The sequence below is a fragment of the Anser brachyrhynchus genome, assembly GCF_964034855.1.
Source record: "Anser brachyrhynchus genome assembly, chromosome: 1".
Classification (NCBI taxonomy): Eukaryota; Metazoa; Chordata; class Aves; order Anseriformes; family Anatidae; genus Anser; species Anser brachyrhynchus.
The window spans coordinates 138,332,710-138,342,883 of record NC_137694.1 but is presented as its reverse complement, the minus strand read 5'-3'; the positions used below and the strand labels follow the sequence as shown (position 1 = coordinate 138,342,883).

At 41.0% G+C, this 10,174-nt stretch overlaps 2 long non-coding RNA genes across 6 annotated transcripts in view; both read left to right on the top strand.

The window, feature by feature from the left end:
• Window positions 1–988: 988 nt before the first annotated feature.
• Window positions 989–5,025, top strand: LOC308193111. 5 transcript variants are annotated; one of them, XR_013949393.1, is made up of 6 exons: window positions 989–1,833; window positions 1,977–2,060; window positions 2,713–3,372; window positions 3,474–3,615; window positions 4,455–4,546; window positions 4,640–5,025. It is a non-coding gene; the product is annotated as an uncharacterized lncRNA (long non-coding RNA). The 5 variants fall into 5 exon arrangements; XR_013949390.1 differs by having other exon boundaries at window positions 989–1,822; window positions 4,455–5,025; XR_013949391.1 differs by having other exon boundaries at window positions 3,312–3,372; window positions 4,455–5,025.
• A 110-nt stretch (window positions 5,026–5,135) lies between these two features.
• LOC308193160 overlaps window positions 5,136–10,174 on the top strand; it is a 31,683-nt gene continuing 26,644 nt past the window's right edge. Inside the window, exon 1 of the long non-coding RNA XR_013949425.1 lies at window positions 5,136–5,183. This is a non-coding gene — a long non-coding RNA (uncharacterized lncRNA). The remainder of the gene's footprint in view (window positions 5,184–10,174) is intronic.

Here is a 10,174-nt window from a genome sequence, read left to right as displayed (position 1 = left end):
TCAATCACTGAGGAACACCGCTCGTGACCAGTCGCCAGCTGGATTTCACTCCAGTCACCACTACTCTCTGGGCCCAGACGTCCAGCCCATTTTTAACCTGGCAAAGAGTGTACCTGTTCAAGCCATGGGCTGCCAACTTCTCCAGGAGAATACTGTGGGAGACTTTGTCAAAGGCTTTGCTGAAGTCTAGGTAGACTACATCAACAGTCTTTCCCTCTTCCAAAATGATGATTACAACAAATATGAAGAAGACCAGATGAAAGAGCAAATCATATAAAAAGTGAGTTATGCAAGTCTTACCAGTGACGAGTTATGCAAGTCTTACCAGTGACAAAATCTTTTTTGGGGGGTATGTGCATAGAAAAAAAGCAGTGGTGGAAGGGCCAAGAATCATATGAAAGGAGCTTCATGCATGAATGATTTATTTCTACCTCTAAAATGGTTTTATTTTAAAGGAAGCATACTTCATCTTATGCATTATCTGGTAAGTCAGCATGTACCTACAATCAAATATTTGTGTAGATAACTTTTATGAGCAGGCAGGCACACGCAAACAGTCTAGTCTTCTGCTATGCTAGATTTTTCAGACATGATAGTCCTTGGAGATCCTAAGCCCTACCATACACGTAGGACTGAAATAGAACAACTAACACAAGCAGGACTGAAAACGTATACCATTTGTTTGAAATATCACACGTAGGCCACATGTTCCTCCAAGGCCAACTGACTCCAAAAAAGATACAGCAGTTATAGTAGCTACAGATTAGTATGCTATGTTGAAAGGAATGCATCTGATGGTCTCACTGTCTTGCTCCATTTTGAGACCTCTAAGAGTGTATATGTCATATGGACTAGAGATTTCTCTGGTAGCCTAGGGGGATTTGTTATTTCTTAGTTTTGTTTATTTTGGAGGGGGAGGAGAATGAGTAGGACTATAAATCAGTCCCTTCCCACCCACTTCATTTTGTTTTTTCGTGGCCCCATCTGGGCCTCATTAGTTGCAGAGCACCAGGGCTGCAATCAGCAAAGCAAGGGACACGGCAGAGCTCCTTACTGCTCAGCATCAGAACAAACACTGTCAGGGGAAATTAGGTCATAAAATAATTTCCTGAACCTGTATTCTATAAGAGACTGGAAGCAAGCATGTGTTTCAAAACAGAGCTCTGTTAGCTCCACTATGATGAGTTTCCCTTTTTTTTTTTTCCTCTCTCTTTGTTAAAATATTGTTGAATTTGTTGTATTTTAAACCCTACAGTGATATCAGGACCATATTACAACAATGCTTTTTAACTGGGTTTGAAATGCCTTGTTATTTTCTACAGTCATAAAATGATCTAATCAGATGTCATTGGTGTCTTCAGCCATATGTGTATTGTATACTTGGGTTTGTAATCAGATGCATTAGCCAACAGTACAAAAATCTCATGCAACTTAAGTATTTGAGTAGAATACTAAAACCAAACCAAAACAAACCCAGAATAATATAAACATTTATTTATAGTGTTTCATCTGACTCTATGGTAAACCATAATATTATACTTACTTGAACCTAATCAACTAAACTGCATGTTAAAAGCCTGGGGTCAGGTTATTAAGGAAAGATTTTGTAGAACAAATTCCACATAGTCACTGTAAATTACATCTGCATGAAAATCAGTGTCAGCTGTTGTATAATATCAGATCTTTAAAGTATGCCTGCAGTCCTTTAGAGATGCATTTGGGCAAGAGCCACTCCTGTTGCTGAAATCAATGAATCATAGAGTTGGTTGGAAGGAGCACTTCGAGGAGCACTACCTCAAATCTAGCACCAGCAACACATGAAGTTAGCTTTGTGTAATTAAACCTTGAAAATCAATAGAGATTCTCTAACCTCTTCTAATATCCTCTTCTGATACTGCACATTTTATTATAGGAATGAAATTTTTTATCCTAATCCTTGACTTGGACCTCCTATGCCTCTTAAATCCCTCTTGCAGACAGGGCTCAGAAGCAAAACCTGAAGCAGAAACCAAGTCTTGTGATTTTCAGGGTACTGGGACTAAGCTGGTATTGCGTGGCAGGTATATGTTTTATATTGTTACATTTATTTGTGATGTATAGTGTGTTTTCCTTGGTTTACTAAAGCATTATAAGTGAAATTATTAGAATCATCATCAGAATGCAAAAGTCTTCTGTTTCATCCTCAAGGAGCTTAAAATATTTGGTTATAAATCTGACATAAGCCTCCAAATCAGGTGAGCTCTTCAGGTGAACATAATCAGAATTTAAACCTGATTAACATTCTGTAATGATGACAAAATTTATTTGTTCATGTTTTTGCTGATTTTTATGATAAGCACTGAAGATTTTGAAAACCTGTGCAATGAATGAAATGACATTCTCATTATTGTAATAAATCCTTGAAATGTAATTTAGGGAGCTATTACTCAAATGATAAAATTTTCTGTCAGAGCAATGCTTAGCAACCATGACAAAATTAGGTAAACATGTTTTTAGAAAAATATTGGGGGTAAATTTTACAAACTGGAAATTTTCATGCTAGGCTGACATTGCTAAAGCTGTAGGAGGAATAAAAAAAAAAAAGCAACTTAAATTACTACCTTTTCAACAAAGAAACTATATTCTTCTTTGGGCTTTTGGATGTAAAAATGTTCATTAAAAATATATTTATTCTATCTGAAGTGCTGTCTGTTCATTTACTTGTGTTTCCAGATGGTTATCATCACTTTATGGGAAAACAATGGCAGTTGTCATGTCAGTAGTGGAATACCCATAACTGTGATGGATATTCTGTCCATAAAATCTCTCAGTTTTAAGCGTTACATCAAATAGCTGCAGGACAGAAACAGACTGAACTAGCATGTTATTGTTAATATATCCACTTCCAATGGTCAGAAAGTTCTGACCTGAACATTGTTAAAATGGAATGGAAAACTGAAGTGCATTAATATCTATTTATGGCAGTGGAAAAGACTGAAAGTAGGACAAGGTCATTTTGTCCATAAAAAGAGAAGTGTGAGGAAATGCATCTCAAGTGCAAGACAGAAGACTCTGAACAGCTTGTGGAGCTGGCATCTGCTACCTGCCAAGCTGGGATGCATTAGTCCTTTAGACTCTGATCCTCGTGCCTAGTTTTCTGTCCTGCACGTATATCTGTCAAATGAAGTGTTATTTTGGGCTATTAAAGAAGGTAGTTCTATGTATCTGTGTGATGTTTTTAAACTTTTTGTTTGTTTGTTCGGATTCACTGGCACTATTTTTTTTTTTTAAATAATAATAATCCAACACATTTTTACAAGTAAATTTTTCAGCTTTCTATGAGAACACGAGTACTACTGGAAAGTGGTTGTGAGCTAAAGCTGAAGGGACATGGTAGGTGGTGACAAGCACAAATCCATGTTTTTCTAGCGTTCGTAAATTGAGTACCGTGACACTAATAAAAAATTTAATTAACTCTCAATTCTGTTATTCAGGTCATGCAGGCCCATAACAATCACTTACTAGATGATTTCTAATCAGTAATTTCATGATAAAAGCTTGAGAGTCATATGAAGAGAGTAAGGTATCTACTTTGCTGATACCAAAACACTCCATGATGCACTGATGGCTCACAAGGTTTGTAAATCAAAAAAATGTGAATGTTTCTCCACAATACTGTTTTTTAAAGGAGAGGCCAAATCTTTTGTTAGGTTGAGGTTTTAATCCCATTCAATCTTTGGGTGTTTGAGGATAACTCTTTGATAAAATATGGGAAGAATGGTGATAATAATGGTGATATGGGAAGAATTATGGTGATAATTCATTTCTCCGTGTGAAAGTGTATTGATTAACACCTGTGAATATTTTCTTTTGATTATTTGGAAGCATTATATTTCATTCAGCTTGTTTCTGCAGTGTTCCTTTCCTTAGTCTCAAAACTTGCTCATTTAAACCTGCTTTTAAAGAAAGCTGTTGTAACGGATGGTTTGTCTTGGCTCACTCTCGTTTGCAAATGGCATTCAGTTCTTATATTAATTTCTCATGCTTGTCTTATTTAGCTGTCTGTAGTTGGATATGGGAACACTGCTTTACAAAACCCCACAAAGCAGCAGAAATAATGATTCATTAACAGAAACTGACAATTGTGTGTATTTTAGAAAAAATGACAGTGTGGATCTCGTGCTTGAAGGGACAAGTTCATGCATGGTCCCTGTCCACTGACAGCAGAACATCTGAGGGAAAAAGCAAGCATTGTTGTTCAGTAAAAGGGGTGCTGCAGAAAGGAAGGGAGGGATGGCCCTGTAGATCTCACTGAGAATGGGGAGCTTGACACAGGGTAGCAGGGAGGAAAGAAAGGGGAGGAGCACAATGTTGAAATCATATAGCAGTTTGTCTAATTAAAACCAGATGTGCATAGTGATCAAGATATTCTTAACTTTTGTCTTCCTTTTCCTTTTTTTTTTTTGTTTCCATAGTGTAAGCCAAGAGAAATGGAGTATCTTCAGAGTCTGACATCCAAACTGCATGTATAATATAATCAGTGGATGATGGGATTCATATCTAAAAGGTCACTTTCATTTTATTTGAATATGCCATGGTTTTGCTGCAGCAGCACAGACCCTTCTACCCTAAAGTATTATTTAACCTCTTATCTTTCCAGGGCTTTAATCTGCACAGTCTCACTCTTTTGAAATGGGTCCATGTCTGGAACCTGTTTCTGCTTTTAGGAAACTCTTCCATGCATTAACCTTTGCATTATGAGCACAGACCTCCTAGTTAATAAATGGAGCCATGTGCTGTGGCAAACATAGTATCAAGAGCCCTGATTTCACTGAGAGCTTGCAGCAGCCACACACTGCCTGGATGCGAGAGAAAAGAGGCAAGACAACGTGAGGCCTTCTGGTTCATTTTAGTTTGGGAACTCTGATCTGTATTGGATTTATGTGGCCAGCTTTTGGTAGCAGGGTGGCCTCTGTGAAAAGAGTCCAGCAGCTGCCCCATGTCAGAGCCAGCTCCAGCCAGCTCCAAAAGGGACCTGCTGCTGGCCAGAGCCAAGGCAAGGAGTGATGCTGGTTGGGCCTCTGGGAGAACAGATTTAGGAAAGGGGGGGGGGGGGGGGGCGGGGGACAAAAAACCTGCTGTATAACAGCAGCTGGGAGAGGGGAGTGAGAACATGTGAGAGAAGCAGCCCTGCAGACCCCAAAGTCAGTGCAGCAGGAGGTGCTGCAGACAGGCAGCAGCAGTTCCCCTGCAGCCTGTGGAGAGGCCCCTGGTGGAGCAGGCTGTCCCCCTGCAGCCCACGGGTCCCACACGGAGCAGATCTCCACGCTGCAGCCCGTGGAGGAGCCCCCGGTGGAGCAGGTGGATGTGGCCTGGAGGAGGCTGCGGCCCATGGAGAGCCCCCGCAGGAGCAGGCCCCGGGCCGGAGCTGCAGCCCGTGGAGAGGAGCCCACGCAGGAGCAGGGGGTCTGGGGGGAGCTGCCGCCCGTGGGGGACCCGTGCTGGAGCAGTTTGCTCCTGGGGGATGGATGGACCCCGTGGTACGGAGCCGTGTGGGAGCAGGTCTTGAAGAGCTGCTGCCTGTGGGCAGCCCCCGCAGGCTCAGTTCGGGCAGGACGGCATCCCGTGGGAGGGACCCCATGGGGAGCAGGGGCAGAGAGGGACTATGAAGGAGCAGCGGAGACAAAGAGTTAGGCACTGACCGCAGCCCCTACGCATCCCCCTGCACTGCTCAGGGGAAGGACATAGAACAGAGTGGATTGGGGGAAGGTATTTTTAGTTTGCTATTAGTTTCTCACTGTTTTAGTCTGTTGGTAATAGGCAATAATTAACAATTAAATTACTGTTTATGTTGAGTCTGTTTTGCCTGTGACGATAATTATTGAGTATCTCCCTGTCTTCATCTCAAACATTGAGCTCTCTTAATCATATTTCTCCCCGTTTCCCAGTGAGGAGGGGGAGTGAGAGAGCAGTTGCAGTGAAGTTCAGCTGCCCAGCAGGGTAAAACCACCACAGAAGCACACTGCTTTTTGGACATACCATTAAATGTTGTCTAGCTTCTCTCTGATCCAGCACTACACTGGTTATAAACAAAATAAATCTGACCCTAAGCACCCTTTTAGCAGAGTGCTGTGACAGTGTTGAACTCACTCCTGAGCTTTTTTTTTTTTTTTTTTTTCCCCTGAGTGCTTTAGTCCGTTCTATCCATGGTGGACGTGCCTGCACCTCATTAAGGTCAGTACCTAGTGGTGGGGCATTGACCTCAGGTGGAGGGGGGCTGCAGCGGCATTGCTTGTCTCATTCCTGGGTGAGTAGGACAGGACATTTTTTGTGTAGGGAGAAGGGGCTGATGGTGCTGGGCTCTGGCTGTGGGTGGGCAGTGCCTGAAGATGTCAGCTTAGTGTGGCTGCATTAGCTAGAAAGCCACCACCAGCTCCTCAGCGTCTTCCACCTTTCTCTACTTTAGTGACAGGTTCTTCTGTTCTCATGGGAGTATGCACTATCAGCAACCATGATCCTTCTGCCATGAGAAGCTGCATAGTAAATTGAATAGGTGCATATGCACCTGCTTAAAGAGAGAACGAAAGTCCTTCAGGGAAAGGTTTATTCAAGGGCTTCCTTAGAATAGTACTACATCTCCCAAGAGAAGACATAGATAACTAGAGAACCCATTCAGACCATGCTGAATACCTGTAGGCTTGCCTTCAGTTTTTCACTTATGACTTAACAAGGCAAAATTTTTCAAGTTGTAAGACCACTTTTTGTTTTAGCTCATCTTAATTAGGTTTTTAATTGAGCGTAGGGTTTAAAATACCTATTGTGGAAAATATGATTAATGCTAAGTGCTACACAGGAAAAAAACAAAGCAAAACCTCAGTAAACAGCATTAGTAAAAGATGTACTTGCATAGTTGTCTTCCAGCTGGGCAGAATTAGACAATTTTATTTGCAAGTAATACTTAGAAGTTGAAAAGTTCAACCTGGTTGTAGATTTTCCTTCAGGGATACTTGTGATAGTTCCAGCACTGCTTTCTTGTTGTTATAACAGACCTCAAATTGCTAAAGAAAGCAAAGTTTATTTCAGAAAGTTAATTTTACTGTATGAATTTCCTTATAGTTTTGCTAATAGTAGCTTAGAAATTATTTTGGACTTTTGGCTATTTTTGATTATTTTCTTGCAGAACCATTAACTTAGTTTTAATGCTAGTTGTGACAGCTACCTTGAGCACAGCCACAAAGCTTTGCAAAGATCTGCTGTCAGTAATATCTGACCAACCTGCAAAAACAAGCACATGTGCGAGTGGCTCTTACAACAGCAGAAATGTATTAGCATGATAAGAGGTCAAGCTCTAGTGGACTGCTCATACCCCTGAAAAATTCAGGGAGGGACATCAACATTTCAACCTATGCATACAAGAAGTGTCAAGTGCTTCACAAGCTTTTAATCTGTGTGAAGGACTGAGCCGTGAGCCACCTTTCCCGTGTGTCATCGCTGTGCCACATGGAGCGCACACCAAGGAAGGGGATTCTGTCACTCCAGTGGGTCACTGGCCTGTACATATCAGACCATATGTCTACAGTTATTTAAATTAAAAAAAAAAAAAGGCATCTTGGAGTATTAGATGTGAGGTGTTTTTTTTTTTTTTTTTCACATGCATATTTGGAAAACCATAGGCATGTTATGACTATAATCTTAATGCAGGCTAATGGAAAAATTTCCATGCACATTGGCTTTTACAATAATATGATTTGCAATGGAAATGTTACTATAGCAACATAAGTTTGCAGCCAACTGGTAATTTTCTAATTCATTTTTATGGGTTATTACATAGCATGATGGATGAAATGTCATTACTAGTAAATATTTATCCAGAAAGAAAATAGAAAATGGTAGGCTTCTGTATGTGTACCACCAATGTTATATGGCAGTATCCTCAATGCACATAGATGTTAACATACTGGGGGTGGGGGAGTGGGGCAGAACTTTCTGAGCCCAGGGTCAACAATGTCAGCACTTAATTCCTATTTTTCAAATGTAGCATATGCAGCTGGGGCTTGATGCCCATGTGGATTTAGGCTCTAAAACAAATATCACAAAGGAAACCTTTTTGATTCATGATAGAACCAAAGACCTCTAGTAAAATACTTAGGCACTCTCTGTGGCACAATAGGAAAATGGATAATGATGTAAAAGAACACACAAAAAAATAAAAAAATCAGCAAGTAAAACACTTATCCTAAGTGGGTCATCAATACTTTTCTTCTCTGGCATTTTGGTAGGACGACACCAGCTGGCAGCTAAGCTCCTAGCAGTTGCTTGCTCACCCCCACTCCCCAGCAGGATGAGGGAGCAAGTTGGAAGGGCAAAAGCAAGAGAAACTAATGGGTCAAGATAAAGGGAGTTTAATAAGTAAAGGGAGAAAGAAGAAAGGGAGAAAGAAAAGGAAAGAAGGAAAGAAAGAAAAAGAGAGAGAGAGAGAAAGAGCCCACAACTGATTCAGCAACACTCACCCACTCGTACCAGCTGAGCAACAGCTGTCTTGGAAGATCTCTTGCCTGCTTCCCCCTGTTTTATTGCAGAGCATGATGTTATATGGTATGGAATATCCCTTTGGCCAATTTGGGTCAACTGTCTTGGCTGTGTCCCCTCCCAGCCTTTTATTCACTCCTAGCCCATTACTTGTTGGGGGGAAAGATAGGAAATGGATAAGCCCTTTGCACTGTGCAAGTATTGCTCCATAATAGATAAAATGCTGGTGTAAAAGAACGAAAGATTCATAAGGCCAAAGATGTGAAGGAAGCAGAAGCATAACCCCTTTGACTAGTGGCTGAAACTTTAATCCTGAAAGAATGAGGTGTTGGTGTCCAGTAGCTGCTGCAACTGTATGTTAAGCTAGGATGATCATGGCTGCATCGTTTGTACAGACCCTGACTGTGTTCAGCCTGTCTACCCACAAGCTGGTACCTCCTGCATTGTAGGGTAGCGAGGCAAAGAGTCCTTGCCTAAAAATCATGAAGGGTTTAGTACCCTACAGGGGATGAGTATAGCTGAACAGAATGGTATAAAGTAATGCAGGGAAAACCATGGGAATACCAACCCACCACATAACCTCATATAAGAGGCAAGCTGCATGGGAGAAAGAAGATACTTTAACTAGATTTGCATCTAGATCCAAAGACAGCTCAAGCAAGTAAGAAGATGAAGCAAGGAAGTCATTGTGGGTGTTAAGTAGTATGTTTATTTTGTTTCTTCAGTTACCTAAAGTGAAAGTGAGTAGATGTGGAAACCTCGTGAAGCCTGCAGGTCTGTTTTCTGCAATAACTGAAAGTGAATAGGTGAATCATAAAACCCAAGGTGTCCCTAACAGCAGACCTCTGGAAGAGACTTACTTAAACTACTGGTAGTTAAGCCAGGAAGTTATACTTATGTGAGGAAGTGACAGGGAGAGTCTGTTTTCCATGAAATATGTGAGATTGGACGAGCGGTAGCCATGGTGTTGTAGAAGTGACTTCTTCACAGAAGGATATAAACAAGGCAAGTTTGGAGGGTGAAAGCATGGCTTTTGTTTAGCTAACATGTATATTCAGAAAACAGTTAAACTTTAAGCCCACGAGACTTCTTTTGGTGTCAAACAGAAGCAGTAATTTTCCAATTTTGTAGAGTATCCACCAATTATTCCAAGTTTAACCTGAGCTAAGCAGAGAGCTTGAGAGACTGCATATGAACCAGTGCTGCAGCTTGCCCAGATGGAGGGAGCAGTTTCAGGTATCCCATGCCCCCTGCAATGCACCCCAAACAGTTGCTGGGTGGGCATCAGCAACAGCTGCTTGATGGTCTCTGCAGCCCTTTAAAATACAATGAAGTACTTCTGAATTTAACCCGTTACTGTGAGCTACTTTTAGCTTCATAGAAAGATCTGATATGCACGCAAATTTTAATTGCTGTATCTTTGTTTATGAAAAACATCTGTGTTTATCACTTGGAAGCAAACTGCTTTCAGCTGCAGACCACAGCAAAACTTTATGGATTTTCCAAAGGGAAGGGAAAGACTAATTAGTTAGCTATCCCTGGATATGTAGCATCACTATAAACTAGAGTATCATCTATATAGGATATCATCTACTGGGGAGGTCTTTGATTTTATTTATTTATTTTTTTTTTTAGTATTGGTATATTGGTATATGATATGATGAGA